The following is a 15991-nucleotide window of genomic DNA, read 5'->3' as shown; positions in this document are numbered from 1 at the left end:
TGTAGATGAGTAGAGATTAAGAATATGCTTTGGTTTCAAATTACCATCTATAACACTCGTACGAATGGTTCGAGAGGGAGGTGAAGGAGGAAGGGACAGTACGAGAGGTGAGTTTGACTCTGTGTGTGTGGCTGGTGATGGGTCGGGCTCTAGGTATGTAAGTTGGTTTTGTTTGGGTCGACGGTGTTGTGGGTAGGTGTTGTTGTGAGGTTGGAGTGGTCGGGTGGGCTACAAGGTTGGGCCGCTGGGGTGGGCCAGGTGTAACACCCCGACCGTGTAATACAACAAACCGCGACGGAAACGTTGGGGAGTCATGTCACAAAATCATTGTTTCACAACACATGGTATTTGAAGTTTCGTTTTATTTCGTTAATAGACTCATTGTTTTGATACAAACCAAATAAATATAAACAATTGTCTTTCAAGTTTTAAAGTCACTAAGGCCTGCGTCCATCCTATGTGAAGCAAGCAATCAATAATCGTCACATAATAGAACCTGTAACATATGTGAAAAACAGTCAGCATAAAAAGCTGGCGAGTACATAGGTTTTGTATGTCAAATTCATGGATTTGAATTCATATTGCAATACCTCGTCCAACTTCGAGAGTCGACGAGTATAAATCTTGAAATTAAAAAGTGTTTGATACTGCAATATGTTTTTATCAACTTTACAAGTTGATATAAGTAAAACAAAACCTTGTAGCCATGAATCTTGACCGAAAACATTTGTTTTGTAAAACCAAGTAGTAAATCGTCTTTGAAAGAAAACTTCATATGGTTTATATCTTTATGTAAACATCGTTGTGTGACATCATTTGAAAACATTCGTTCAAGTGATCTAGATAACGCTACGACATGTAATGTGATAAAAGCACTTATATATAGGAAGTGCCAACGGCGTATCCACCATGTTTTTATCGCATTACACCCGTCTCGTTATCTAATCACTTACCATAAACCCATCGTCCAAATCGTCCACGTTATAAATCAATTGTCATTCGTCCGTGTTATAAACCAATCGTCATTCGTCCTTGTTTTAAACCAACCATCATTCGTCTTTGTTTTAAATCAATCGTCAATCGTCCTTGTTTTAAATGTGAAAACTTTTGGTCGTTCTTTAATGAACACATTCAAACCTGTGTGACTCGACTATACTACCCATGGGGTATCTTTAATAGACCCTGAAAGGCCTCTTTAACTCGACTAACAAATCAACACATGATTTGTTAAAATAACAGATTCTGTTGTTACCCCAAACTATCCACCAAATCCAGTGAATAACCCAATAACGGGATTATCAGTCCTATTGTACCATAACATACTACTGGTTGGCTTGATCAAAGCTAATGAATGTCATTCGTGTTATGAACTAACGCACCAACAAGTTCGTTCACATTATTGAAATCATCATGTTTAATATAACCATAGTCTTTGTTTTGAAAACTTGAAAAGCATTTAGCACATATGAGTCACCCCAAAACAATTGAAAGCATAAAAGAGGGGGAGCTATGTACTCACTTGGGATTGCAAAGTATCCTTGAATCAAGTGAAATATCAAAGCTTCGTACGTGTCCTAATGTGTCCTAACATCGGGTAACTATATTAAAGTAACGGTACATGATCGGAGGAATCGGATAGAATGAGGTCTTGTAAACCAAATGAGTGTTGGAACTCATGTGAAATGGTTTAACAAAGTCTACATTCTGATTTGAAAGTAATCCTAAGTGCTTTTGACCCGTTACGACCCATTAAGGTAGCTTATGCTATGTTAACGTGTCATTTGTGTAACTACGCGTTCGGATGGTTAAACAAGTCCTATGATAAGTCTTAAATGCCAACATGTTTGAAAATGTTATAATATCAGTTTAGGTGTCAAAAGTTTGGTCACATATGCTTAAATCAGATTTATGCATGAAAAGGGCATTTTTGTCATTTTCTAAGGGCATCTAAACAACCTATCATACAACTAACCAAACGAAGTGACCATAAGGTATAACTGTCACACCCCGAATTTCCACGTGTCAACCGGTGGGCCCGGTGGGGAGTATCGTGACGTAGTTGACACAATATTTAAATGCACAGCGGAAGCAAAAGATATATATATTACCATCCGAATAAAAGTAATATCCAAGTATTACAACGGAAAGTAAAAAGATCCACAGGCGGATCAAATAAAAGAAAACTATTCAACAGACTTTAGGCGCCTAGAACTTGCAAGATTCCTTATTAACGTCCTGAGCAGCTTCCTGCCTATTACGTACCTGTACCTGTCACTTAGACTTTTGAAAATACATCAGTTTTCACTGGTAAATACACTCAACTGACTCATTTGAAAAGAGTTTAGGAAAATTGATTTAGATGCACCAGGCACAAACTATTTCGACACTTTGATTAAAATGCACAGAGGCAAGATTAATCTTTTATAACTTGGGGCAATTATATTTAATCTTGTATACAGATTTACAAGCTCGTTGTACGTTCAGGGCCCGATGTAGAAACCGAGTCAAGATTAACAGACACGTCACAAGTATAGGCCCACTGAGCGTGAGATACTGATGTGCTGAAAATGGGTCAAATAAAACTAACTAAATTACCCTATTTCTAGACTCACTAAGCTTTAAATTTATAAAACTAAGACTCGACCTAAACCCTAAATCACGCAACCGGCAAGTGAACCGATCGACGTAGTAAAGCTAAAGTAAGTCCGAGTGTCGAACCCACGAGACTCTACTGACTACGCTACGACTCTATCTAGACTCAAACTGACACGACATACTAAATTGTTTATTAATTTGGGGGGGGGGGGTTTCTAAAAATCCTAAATAAAATAATAAAATAATACTAGAAAGCTAGACACGAACTCAAACGAAGGGTCTGATCAGTGAGAATGAAGACTACCTAGGCTAGACGCAGGCTAAACTCAGAATGGATTCCTATATGATAATGATGTGGTGTGGAACCGGGATCTTCTAATGCTAAACCTATTAAGATACCACTAAGCCCCTCAAACACTCTCGAGGCGATTCTTGTGGCACTACCTAGGATGTTACGCTTACCGGTTTTCTAGATTTCTTGTCCGTCCTCTAGTTTCTTGAAAGTGCTTATGTAAGACGCTCTACTTTGCCGCGCGAACGTCTAAAGCAACTATGGGTTTAATCTTGGCTTAATAGACAATGGGTGGTTAATTCCTTATAACTACTCCGAGACCTATTAATATCCTCGAGCCTTTCCGCGACGAGTCTAGCAGCACACTTGATTTTAATTAATTACCGAATATTGTTCCTAAGGTTACTAGTGCACTTTTTCACCCTAAAGAATTAATGACCTATTATGTGATATAGACACTCACCTAAGTCAAGAACCCTAATTCGACTCTATTCCGTGATAAAGACCGTCACCAAGAATCGAATGGAACAAATAACCAATAAATAAATAATCACAAGCACACATATGCACCAAGACAAACTATCATAGTGTTTACAATACAAGAAAAGTCCACAACCACATCAATAATCAAATAAAAATCCAAACTTTGTCATGCCATAGTCATCGCCTAGGTAGTTTATGGTTTTAGCCGGAAAACATCATCAAAAACAAAGTCAAAAACATTGTATCAACTGAATTCATTGGTAACAAAATCTAAACAAACGAAGAACGAAAGAAAAAGGTATGTAGAACCCGAATCTTCACTCCCGACTGCTCAAAAACGCTATCCCAATGATTCCAAGCTTCCAAGATGCTTCAAGCACGTCCACAGCCTTCAATCAGCAGCCAATTCTTGCCCAAAGATGCCCAAGTTCGTAATAATCCGGCTGTGCACGCGTATATGTTATTATATAACCAAAAACCCTAACTTGCCATGCAATCCGCAACCTTCTGCCGACACAGACTCTTCAGGCGGCCCGCGTGAAGAATTGGCTTGAGCTTACGCGGGTCGCCTAGGGTTTACAATCCTGATTCGCTTTACAAATCTCTCGCGGCCCGCCTAAGATATCTGACTAAGTTCACGCGGGGCGCGAGAGGATGTTATTCCTCTATTTCTCCTTTAAGTCAATGCGGGGCGCGTGAAGTTGACTGTTAAGTCTACGCGGCCCGCCTGGGAGCCCCAGAACTGCAAATTTTCTGCGTTTCAGCTCCCGACTTCCTCGGTTTCCGTGCCAGCCTTCCGCCATTCCAGATTTCTGCTCGTTTTCGCTCCTTTTGGCTGTAAAGACCTGGAAACACAAATAAATCAATAGTATGTATATTCTAAACTAAACCGACACTAAAACTAACTAACTAACGACTAAAACCGACGCGAATACCGATGTATTTTGCAATACATCAAATATCCCCACACTTATCTTTTTTTTTCGTCCTCGAAAAAGAATAATGCAAACGGAATCATAGCCAAGATAGTCGATCGGGATAAAAGCTTAGGTTATTTTATTAAATCGATACTCGTGTTAGCCGCGATTGCAAGTATAATGATCCTCTTAAACCCAACCCGGTTTCAAGCCCTTATCATGCAATTTAGGTTCAAGTTCGGTCAATCCACCTAGGGTCTCACGCTACGAATTGCAAGTCCACCTACTCCCCCCTCAAGCTTATAGGACAAAAGGAACCACCACTGGGTTATTTCCTAACCGCCTTATACCAAGATCAAGAGAGTTTAAAATCAAATCTATTCTTCCCATTTTTTCATTTCATTTTTTTTTTCACATTTACGAGCGTAGACGTTGCTTTCCCTAATCCTAGAGGTATTCCGGCTGTAGAGTCGCTATCCCCAACCACAGATTACATAGGCCTCGGTACTTTTTATTTATTTTGCAAGGTCGATTTCACACATTCTAGCGGTATTCCGGCTGTAGAGTCGCTATCCCCAACCACAGATTACATAGAATGGCTACTTTCATTTAGTTTCTAGCTCGCTTATTTATTTATTTATTTTTTTTTCAACGAGATAATGACCAAAAACTCTAACGATCTTAGCTTATAACGGCATCCCTTATACTATTATTGGCGGTTTCAATTTCCCCACTTTCCCTAGATGAGAACCCACTAGTAGACCGACAATTAGGTATAATTAATATCAAAGGAACCCGAAACCGAATCAAGCCTACCCGCGCATCCCAAACTAGACACAAGCACGATTTTTTTATCTCATATTATTATTATTTGAACCCGATCAAAAACCCGACTTTTCTATCATTTTCCGTTTTTATTTTGCAAATTTCTTATTTCAAAAGACATTTTCTATTTTTTTTTATTTTTTTATTTTTTCAAAAATTTTTTTTTTCGACTCAAGACTCACTAACTACAAGTTCCCATCCCCACACTTGAATGTTGCATTGTCCCTAATGCAAGGATGTAAACCTGAATCCTAAAACCTAAAAACAAAAATAAATAAATAAATATACAAGTATACAAGTATACAAGTGGAACGACTTAGCTGAATCATATGTGAGACTGTCAGTATGCCAGTCGATACCACACATGCCCTCCAATCCAAAACGCGCTCAGCAAACTGTACTAACTCGGACACGCGAACGGAAGCGGCAAAACAACCTAACAATCATAATCAATCCACCAAAATAATATAACATAATAAGATCAGTGTCACATCCATCAACCAAACCCAACCCTACCAACCAGTATATCATATCAAATACAGACCAAAATATTAGGATAAAAACAGCAATAAATAAAAAACCAAAAGATATAATCTCCAAAGACCCTGCTGTGTATCCTCAATCTCCTCCAGCTGCACCCTCCTGATCACCTGCAGGATCCTCCTGCTGTGGCTGCCAAGCTGCTGGCGCCTGCAAATGGAAGTGATCATATATAACCTGCAAACCCTCTCGTATCTCCTGTCTAACCTCCTCCACTCTATCATACAAACCCTCCAAAGTCAGCGGCACTGGCCGCGGCTGCCTGAAAGGATACTCCCGTGCTGGGAGCTGATGTCTCTGAAGTGGCACCTGGTACCGCTCCGGAATCGTGGTGGTCGCTGCCTCCTCGGCAGTCGGATCCGGAGACGGTGGTGCTGGCAGAATCTCTGTCCATGCTAGCGGCTCGATAAACGTGACGATCCTAGCTAGCTGTAAACTCCTCAACTCCACGAGAGATGGAGCGGGTCCCTCAGTCATCCTCTCCGCCGGAAACTCAGCAAACACACCCAAATTGGCTGCCAACATAGTGATATACGGCCCACCATACAATCTGGCCGTACCACCCCCCTTCTTCGGCCTCGCTAAGGACCATGCCAAAATACTAGCTAGGTTGGCCGGCCGCCTCTCAACCATGCACATCAAACAAAACAAACTGTGCTGGTTTACCTTGTCTCCCTCGTGCTTTCCTATCAAAGTAGAACATAAAATCTTGTGCACGAACCTGTAAACCGGATCTCTAATGTCTGACGCCACCAAATTGCTAGAATATGGTGAAATAGCAATGGTGTGCCAGAAACGTGCCAAATCCTCCTTCACGACACACGCCTCTGCCGGGTCTCTCAAAACCTGCCTCAATAAACCTCTAAACTCATCTGACCCAACCTCCTCAGCCGAATACAACCCTGTCGCCTCTGCAAACTGCATCAGACTCATATTGTAAACCTGTTTGCCCAACGCAAACGAAACCACATCCGGCTGATCGAACCCCCCGGGTGCCTATAAATGAATGTGGAGTGAAACTCCATAGTCAGCTCAAGATACTGCGGCAACTCACACTCCACCGCCCACCTAAACTTATCCCCTAGAAGCTCCTGAACTCTCTCGACCTGTCCCAACTTCCTAACCAAATCCCAGTCAATCCTTTTACTCTCTAACAACTTCACCTTCTTAATTGCCTCGAATTTCATAAACTCATATGACCCCACCGTAAAACGCAACAACGGGCTCTCAACCAGCCTCTCACTCTGCCCGTGTGGGGTCCCAGCATCCCTGTATGTGATCTCTCGAAGTACCGGAGCATCCGGCTGCTCCTGTGCAGCCGCCTGAGCACGAGTATTGCGCCTCTTGCGCTTCACACCCGAAGATGATCCTTCACCTGACATCCTGTTCACAACAGATCAAATAAACATGCAAAACAGGTGAACCGTTAGTAATCACAAGCTATTTTTGGTATTTTTGAATTTTTTGATTTTTTTGGAATTTTTCTGTTTCTTTTTTATATCTATATATATATAATAAAATAATATTATAATAATGTACAATCGGACGACGGCCGTATAGCATTTCATTCGCGGCCGTTGTTCGATATAAGTGCATATCACAAAAACAACCCGAAACTAGGCCAACCTCGCCCGAATGGAGATTGAGTACGGGCGACGCGACCTAAAATCGAGCGATGCAATAGTACGCGCACGACACGACACTAACATGACGCAACTATGACTCGAAACACACTAACGGACCCCTAAACGACACAAAACGACGCACATGACCCTAAAAACGACACTTATGACTCATTTTACAAAAATTTACACTTTTACCCCCTCCCGGCACCTTGCTCGCCCTCGAGCAATCCTAAGTGCCGAGAAATCAAAACAATCCAAGTGCGGAAGCAACGGAAGCGAATGCGCGCAAATTTTGTGAAAAATGGAATCTTTATGTGAAAAGTGCGCGCAATACCTCCCCACACTTGAAGTTCATCATGTCCAAAAACAAACGCCCAAAAATTTTTCGCGGACAAAACCACCCCCTTTGATTTCCCTATGTCACATCCCGTTCGCACGCCTCTCAAAACAAATCAACCAATACAAACAAACCAACCCAAACCGCCCGCACCCTGGCAAATATTCAACAACGCAGAACATAGGGACTCGATGTAACCACCTGCGGACTCAGTGACCTAAACATACCGACACTGACTGACCCGAACCATAATTACGTACAAGACTGACGAAATGATACTTACACAAGACCTGACCCAAACTTAAAACCTACTGACCCGACTAAGACACAAACTGAACCGACTCACACACAACCCTGCGGACTCAAAACAACAACTAACTAGACTCGATTCGACTCGACACAAACTGAATGACGAAGTAATCCAGCAGGAAATCATAGCTGTAGCGTAACCGAACCGAATGAACAGACAAATCTGATGTGTGTCAACAGTGGTGTCCACGGTGGTCTGGTGGTTGGCGATGAGGTGGCGATTGACGGGGGTTGCAGGCAGTGGTGAACAGGTGGTGGACGTGATGACTGTGGTGGCAGGTGGTGGTTAAAATGGACGGGGTGATGGTGGTGTTGTATGGCAGTGGTGGAGGTAATGTGGATGGTGGTGTTCGGGGAGATGGGTGGTGGTGAAACGGTGGTGAAGGGAGGTGGTTATGGGTGTGAGTCGCCGGAGGGGGTTGTCAAAGATGGTTAGGGTTTCAAATGAACGTGATTTGGGGGTTTTGAGGGGACACCGACTGATACTGTTCACGCGACCCGCGTGAAATTCCAAGCCAACACAAGGCGGGTCGCTTAAGCTTTATTATTTATTCAAACTCTTTAACCCTCAGGCGGCCCGCGTAAAGTGTAATGGTAAGTGAAGGCGGGCCGCGAGTGTTTGTTAAATCTGCACTTCCTTTTAAGTCCAAGCGGGCCGCGCGAAATAGGGAAGAACCCTACGCGGGCCGCCTGGACAGCAAAAATTTGCTGTTTGGTTGACAGCAACAGCAATGTGCAGCAGAATTTTGTTTTTTTATGAATCCCCATTTTACCCCCTGCGTTTATTTTCTCGTTTTCAGCGTTAAACATACCTGCACAGTTGTTCGGTGATCGATCTCGGCTCCGTAAAGGCGATGAAACCTGCAAAAATACTCACGACACACACACGACGCAAAAACACACAAAACGACGAAAATGACGCAAAAATTCACAAAAACTAAACTAAAGACACGTCACGGACAACGACGCAATATACAAACTCTACACTTGAGTTTTCACTCAAGAACCTACGTGGCGGTGCTAGGCGGGTCCGAAAGAGGAACGGTTTCCTCTTCGGCGGTATCGATGGGACCTCCTATGTAGTGTTTCAACCTATGCCCGTTTACCTTCCACACATGCGAACTCTTCTCATCAAACAACTCAACGGTACCATACGGGAAAACCTCCTTCACGACGTACGGCCCGGACCATCTCGACTTCAATTTCCCGGCGATCAATTTCAACCTCGAATTGAATAATAGCACCCGATCGCCCACTTTAAACTCCTTCAACTTTCGCAACTTCCTATCATGCAACGCTTTCGACTTCTCCTTGATACTCCAAGAACGATCATACGCGGCGTCACGAAGCGCCTCTAACTCATGGATTTGGAAAAATCGTCTCCTAGCGGCCTCGGTCAAATCTAAATTCACCGTTTTGAGCGCCCAAAGAGCCCGATGCTCTAACTCGACCGGTAAGTGGTACGCTTTCCCGTAGACGATCATAAACGGTGTCGTACCTAATGGCGTCTTGTAGGCGGTTCGAAAAGCCCACAACGCATCGTCCAACTTGTCGGACCAATCTTGCCTACTCTTCCCTACCGTCTTCTCTAAAATTCGCTTCACTCCTCGATTTGCGTTCTCCACTTGACCGCTCGTTTGTGGGTGATACGCGGTGGACAAGCGGTGCGTAACCCCATATCTCTCCAACGCCTTCTCCATAACCGTATTGCAAAAATGCGTGCCGCGATCACTAATAATGGCTCTAGGCGTACCAAATCGCGTAAACAACTTCTTCAAGAACCTCACCACCACTCGTGCGTCATTCGTGGGCGAAGCTTGAGCTTCCACCCACTTCGAAACGTAGTCAATCGCAACGAGGATGTACCGATTTCCACTCGAAGATGGAAATGGTCCCATGAAATCGATGCCCCAAACGTCAAAGACTTCCAACACTTGAATGGGATTCTGGGGCATCTCATCCTTGGATGAGATGTTGCCGGTCCGCTGGCACCGGTCACACTTCCTAACAAACTCGGCCGCATCATCTACCACTGTCGGCCAATAGAAACCACAATCAAACACCTTCTGTGCGGTCACATGCGCACCATGGTGTCCTCCAGTCAAACCCTCATGCACGTGCCTCAGGATCCCCGTACCTTCTTCTCTACTAACACACCTCCTCAAGACTCGATCACCGCCTATCCTGAAGAGATAGGGATCGTCCCAAATGTACTTCCTAGCGTCCCTCGTCAACTTGCGCTTCTCCTGCAAACTCAAACTCTCCATCATAAACCCATCGGCCAAATAATTGGCTATATCGCTGAACCACGGGAGGTCCACGGCTCCAGCCGTGACAGCATCAATAGACTCGTGAGGGAATCTATCTCCTATCGCCTCCTCACGAATCTCCTCACGCTTCGGATCCTCTAGGCGAGACAAGTGGTCCGCCGCCACATTTTCTGCCCCCTTCTTATCCTTAATTTCAATGTCGAACTCGGAAAGAAGCAGAATCCATCGTATAAGACGCGGCTTCGCGTCCTTCTTCTGAAACAAATGACGCAGAGCAGAATGATCAGTGAACACGACGGTTTTCAAAAGAACGAGATATGATCGGAATTTATCGAACGCGAACACCACCGCCAACAACTCCTTCTCCGTAGTGGTGTAATTTTCCTGGGCATCATTTAGCGTTTTACTCGCGTAGTAAATCGGGTGAAAATGCTTCTCCCGTCTCTGCCCTAACACCGCACCAACTGCGTAGTCACTCGCATCGCACATCAGCTCGAATGGTAAGCTCCAATCAGGCGATACGAGGATCGGTGCACTCACTAATCTCTCCTTCAGAAACTCAAACGCTCGAAGGCACTCCTCGTCAAAGACGAAAGGAACGTCCTTCTCCAGCAATCGCGTCATGGGGCGAGTGATTTTGGAAAAATCCCTAATGAAGCGCCTATAAAATCCCGCATGACCGAGAAAAATACGAACCGACTTGACACTAGTCGGCGGAGGAAGCTGGCTAATCGTATCTATCTTCGCTCTATCAACCTCAATACCTGCTCGCGAAATCTTATGCCCTAGCACAATCCCCTCAGTCACCATGAATCGACACTTCTCCCAGTTCAGCATCAACTTCGTCTCCACGCATCTCTTCAACATCCTCTCAAGATTCGCTAAACACTGATCGAAAGAACTACCATACACTGAGAAATCATCCATAAAAACCTCCATCGAACTCTCGACCATATCCTGAAAGATCGCAATCATACAACGCTGAAATGTAGCAGGAGCGTTACATAATCCAAACGGCATGCGTCGGTACGCGTATGTGCCATAAGGACATGTAAAAGTGGTTTTCTCCTGATCCTCTGGTGCAATAGGAATCTGGAAATAACCCGAAAACCCGTCGAGAAAGCAATAGAACTGCTGACCCGCGAGACGCTCAAGCATCTGATCAATGAATGGGAGCGGAAAATGATCTTTACGAGTGGCGTCATTTAACTTTCGATAGTCAATGCACACATGCCAACCCGTAACAGTACGAGACGGAATAAGCTCATTCTTCGAATTCAGAACAACGGCATCCCCCCTTTCTTCGGGACAACCTGCGTAGGACTCACCCAAGCTGAATCAGAAATGGGATAGATCAACCCAGACGCTAACAACTTCATCACCTCCTTCTTCACGACCTCCTGCATATTTGGATTCAACCGACGCTGCGGCTGCACTACAGGCTTGAAAACGTCCTCCATCAGAATGCAATGCGTGCAAAAGGTAGGGCTGATGCCCTTGATATCGGATAGCCTCCATGCAATCGCATCACTGTGCTCTCTAAGCACCTCAATCAGCCTTGACTTCTCCTCCTCTGTCAACTTCGAAGAAATGATGACAGGCATACTCGGCTTCTCTCCTAGAAACGCGTACTCGAGATGGGATGGAAGAACCTTAAGTTCTAAAGGCGGTGGAATCTCTACCGGAGTACTCTCATCACTAATCGCATCGAGCCCTAATGGCTCAGCACTAACCTCATCGCTCTCATCTAAACACTCCTCCTCTACCTCCTCTACCTCATCCTCAGAATGCTCGTCAACAACTCCCTCACCTACCAGATCGGCTCCACTAATGTACTCGAAGCACGTGTCGACACAAGATATGAATGAATTGAGAAAATAGACGGAATGACACGGCCCACTACAATCATCTCCACAACTAGGATGCTGCATCGCCCTATCGATCTCGAATGTGACAACCTCGTCACCCGCACGAAGAGAAATCTTACCGTCAAAGACGTCAATGATCGCCTTTGCGGTTCGAAGGAATGGACGGCCAAGAATAATAGGAACTCTCTCATCGGCCTCCATATCAAGCACAACGAAGTCTACTGGGAACACAAACCTATCGACCTTCACCAGCAAATTCTCTACTACCCCACGAGGATACTTGACTGATCGGTCAGCCAAGGACAATGACATGCGCGTGGGTGTAAGCTCTCCTAGACCAAGACGCTCATACAACGAGAATGGCATCAAATTGATGCTGGCCCCTAAATCGGCTAAGGCGTGAGAAGGGGTAGTGGCTCCCCCAAAGAAACATGGGATCGTGAATGTGCCAGGGTCGGTCAACTTCTCTGGTAGCTTATTCAAGACTACCGCGGAACAACCCCCTGTCAATGGAATGTTCGAAAGCTCACCGATTCTCTCCTTACGCTTCAAAAGATCTTTAAGGAATTTCGCATACTTAGGCATAGACTGAAGCGCCTCGATGAACGGAAGATTGATCTTCAACTGAGTAAACATCTCGAGGAATTTCCCGTACTCCTGAGCATATTTCTGCTGCCTGGACGGGCGGGAAATGGGAGGCGAGAATGATCAATCACCGGTGCCGGCCGACCTCTCGTCGGCTGCCTCTCCACTCTCTGCTCTACTGGCGACTCCTCGGCGTGTGCGGTACTTGTTGGGGCTAGCCTCGTGTGCACCTTGCCTGGAGCCTCCATCTCGATCTCCTCATCGACCTCCTCCTCTACTTCTTCAACCTCTCTCTCTCTCACTACCTCTCCCAAGCTCTTCCCACTACGGGTCGTAATCGCCTTTGCTGACTGATTTGCGGGATTCGGGAAAGTGTTTCCCGAAAACTGACCCGGTGGGTGCTCCTGTAACTGCTGAGCAATTCCGCCTACTGTCCTCTGAAGATCGAGGAGGGCGGCCTGCTGATTCTTGAACTGAAGGTCGTTATTCTTGTTAATCTGCTCCTGATTTTTCATGAATGCATCGCTCCGCGTCATCATCTGAGCAAACATCTCCTTTAACCTACTCGTGCTAACCTCAGGAGCTTTCCCACCACCTTGACTCTCCTGAGGTGGTCCCCTACTCGAAAACTGACCACTAGACCCCGACCCACTAAACTGCCCTGAACTAGACTGCGTGTAAATACCGGGCCCTCTACTCTGATACTGACCAGATGAAAATCCAGGAGGATTTCCAGACGAACGATACCCACTCGAATTACCACTACCGCGCCAGTTGGAACTAGAATTATTGAATGGATTCGTGGGACCCCTAGGCTGACCGGCTATATACTCTACCTGCTCAAGAGTGAGCGTGGGGCAATCTATGGTATCATGTCCTCCTCGACAAACTTCACACCTATCGACTTTCTTCCTTATCTCACTCAACTCCTGCCTCATCTCCTGCCTAATCTCCTCTTTCGCTCTCTCGACTGCAGCAGCTACCGATGAATCCAAGCTAACTTGGTTTACCCCTCGACCGGCCGAGGTGGTACGCACAGGAATGGAAGTCCTGCTGGTAGTGCTGTAGTCCATATCGGAGTGGGCAAAACTCTCAAATAAATCATTGCACTCCGCCACTGTCTTCTTTCCCATAAGCTGGCCTCCTGCTGAAGTATCGAAACGAGCCCTAATCTCAGGAGTAAGTCCATTGTAGAACTTCTCTACTAACGCCCAGTCAGATAGACCATGCTGAGAACAACGGGTAATCAGGGTCTGAAAACGCTCCCAAGCTAAGTGATAAGGCTCATCTGGCTCCATACGAAATGAGTGGATCTGGTCACGAAGGCGAGATGCTTTGGCTGGCGGAAAATATTTGGCTAAGAATGCATCGCGAAGGCCTGCCCAAGTACGGAAAGTGCCAGCAGGCTGGGAATCGAACCAGACGGCTGCGCGTCCAGCAAGTGAGAACGGAAAAACCTGAAGATACCTAGCATCAAGATTGACACCCTCAATGGAGAAGGTGCTGCAGAGACGAGTGATGCGATTGATATGGGCGGGGGCATCCTCGTTGTCACGACCATGGAACTGGCAGGAATTGGTGATGGCGGTCATAATGTAGGATGGTATCTGCCACGACCGATCGTTCGGGATCTCAGGAAGGGTGATGGGGGAATTACCACCGGCGAAGCCGGTGGTAGCCTGGTCGTAAACTGTCCTACGGGCCATGTGAGCTACGGGTGGTGGACTAGGTGGGCGGGTGGGTGGGGGGGAATTGTGGGGTGAAGATTTTGGTGTAGAATCGAAAACTGGGGTGGACTGAGAAAATGAAGTAGAGCTAGAAGCACGTACCTCGGACGTAGACGACGAGAAGGAAGACTTGAGTGCAAACGGCAACGGCGGCGGTCCCTGCGAGCGCGTATGGGGCATCCACTGCAAAAACCGAAAACAAACAAGTAAGAAGACTCTACTAAACGACTCGACTAACTATAAAAAGATACTAAAATACTTAGACACCTACGACTCAAACAAAGAAACAAAATAGCACGTAATATGTCAAGTAAGTCCAAACAAAGTAATCAGCGCAATCGCCAAGAGTCCCCGGCAACGGCGCCAAAAACTTGATGTGCTGAAAATGGGTCAAATAAAACTAACTAAATTACCCTATTTCTAGACTCACTAAGCTTTAAATTTATAAAACTAAGACTCGACCTAAACCCTAAATCACGCAACCGGCAAATGAACCGATCGACGTAGTAAAGCTAAAGTAAGTCCGAGTGTCGAACCCACGAGACTCTACTGACTACGCTACGACTCTATCTAGACTCAAACTGACACGACATACTAAATTGTTTATTAATTTGGGGGGGGGGGGTTTCTAAAAATCCTAAATAAAATAATAAAATAATACTAGAAAGCTAGACACGAACTCAAACGAAGGGTCTGATCAGTGAGAATGAAGACTACCTAGGCTAGACGCAGGCTAAACTCAGAATGGATTCCTATATGATAATGATGTGGTGTGGAACCGGGATCTTCTAATGCTAAACCTATTAAGATACCACTAAGCCCCTCAAACACTCTCGAGGCGATTCTTGTGGCACTACCTAGGATGTTACGCTTACCGGTTTTCTAGATTTCTTGTCCGTCCTCTAGTTTCTTGAAAGTGCTTATGTAAGACGCTCTACTTTGCCGCGCGAACGTCTAAAGCAACTATGGGTTTAATCTTGGCTTAATAGACAATGGGTGGTTAATTCCTTATAACTACTCCGAGACCTATTAATATCCTCGAGCCTTTCCGCGACGAGTCTAGCAGCACACTTGATTTTAATTAATTACCGAATATTGTTCCTAAGGTTACTAGTGCACTTTTTCACCCTAAAGAATTAATGACCTATTATGTGATATAGACACTCACCTAAGTCAAGAACCCTAATTCGACTCTATTCCGTGATAAAGACCGTCACCAAGAATCGAATGGAACAAATAATCAATAAATAAATAATCACAAGCACACATATGCACCAAGACAAACTATCATAGTGTTTACAATACAAGAAAAGTCCACAACCACATCAATAATCAAATAAAAATCCAAACTTTGTCATGCCATAGTCATCGCCTAGGTAGTTTATGGTTTTAGCCGGAAAACATCATCAAAAACAAAGTCAAAAACATTGTATCAACTGAATTCATTGGTAACAAAATCTAAACAAACGAAGAACGAAAGAAAAAGGTATGTAGAACCCGAATCTTCACTCCCGACTGCTCAAAAACGCTATCCCAATGATTCCAAGCTTCCAAGATGCTTCAAGCACGTCCACAGCCTTCAATCAGCAGCCAATTCTTGCCCAAAGATGCCCAAGTT

The sequence above is a fragment of the Helianthus annuus genome, chromosome 1 (assembly GCF_002127325.2).
Source record: "Helianthus annuus cultivar XRQ/B chromosome 1, HanXRQr2.0-SUNRISE, whole genome shotgun sequence".
In the NCBI taxonomy this organism is placed as follows: Eukaryota; Viridiplantae; Streptophyta; class Magnoliopsida; order Asterales; family Asteraceae; genus Helianthus; species Helianthus annuus.
Note: the sequence above shows the minus strand (reverse complement) of the source record.